Source organism: Buceros rhinoceros, unplaced genomic scaffold, assembly GCF_000710305.1.
Source record: "Buceros rhinoceros silvestris isolate BGI_N320 unplaced genomic scaffold, ASM71030v1 scaffold20584, whole genome shotgun sequence".
Classification (NCBI taxonomy): domain Eukaryota; kingdom Metazoa; phylum Chordata; class Aves; order Bucerotiformes; family Bucerotidae; genus Buceros; species Buceros rhinoceros.
In genome coordinates, this window is record NW_010409075.1 from 2,236 (window position 1) to 3,450 (window position 1,215).

Below are 1,215 nucleotides of genomic sequence, written 5' to 3' on the forward strand. Positions count from 1 at the left end.
CCGGAGACTCGCCCGCATCCTGCTCCTCTCCCTGCATGGAGCAGGGAGCAGCCCGTGCCCCGGGCACTGCCTGGGCTGGCAGGGCCTGCCGTGGAGCAACCAGAAGCATCACTAAGAGCTGTCCCAAGAAGAGACCCCGCCTGTATTTTTGACCCCCCGCCTGTATTTTTGACCCCCCTAAGCCCATGCGGCAGCACCACGCCGGGGGGTGCAGGGCTCTTCTGCCTGCGAAACCACCCCCACTGCACCCTCGTCCCTCCTGCAAACAGACCTTTGGCCCCTGCCGGTGCCCGCCGTGTGTCCCTCGCCATGCCCCAGTGCAACGGTCAAGAGACCCCGCCTGTATTTTTGACCCCCCGCCTGTATTTTTGACCCCCCTAAGCCCATGCGGCAGCACCACGCCGGGGGGTGCAGGGCTCTTCTGCCTGCGAAACCACCCCCACTGCACCCTCGTCCCTCCTGCAAACAGACCTTTGGCCCCTGCCGGTGCCCGCCGTGTGTCCCTCGCCATGCCCCAGTGCAACGGTCACCGACACACGGGGATGGAGAAACGGGTCTGAGGCTGCAGGGCTGGCCCCTGGCAGTGGGCGGCTGGTGCGGCTACCCGCCATCGACGCGCATCGTCCCTCCTGCAAACAGACCTTTGGCCCCTGCCGGTGCCCGCCGTGTGTCCCTCGCCATGCCCCAGTGCAACGGTCACCGACACACGGGGATGGAGCAACGGGTCTGAGGCTGCAGGGCTGGCCCCTGGCAGTGGGATCCTGGTGCTGCTCCCCGCACTGGTGGCCCTAATGACCAGTCCCACGTGGCGGCTGCTACTCCTGCACGGGCTGGGTGAGGCTCTGTGTGCTCAGACCTCCCCGTCTCACCCATCCCCGCTCCCTGCCTTCCCCAGGGTGGAAGCTTTCCAGCTTCCCAGCTCCATCCCTTCCAGGGATGAAACCCGCACCCTCCCAGCACCGGCTGGGGAGCACAATGAACGATCCTGCCCCAAGCCCATGGCACGGGCACCCCACTGAATTAACTAGCACTGAGCCAGCTCCTGGGGTCCCCAGCAGGCATGTGAGGAGCTGCGCATCAGCCAGCCCTTCCAATGGAGCTCTTGCCCTTCCCCCAAAAGGAGGAGAGCGGCTCCAGATTTAATCTGGAGTCCTTGAAATCCCAGACACACTGCCGGCACCAACATGCTGCAACAGGACGAGCGGTGGCACAGCA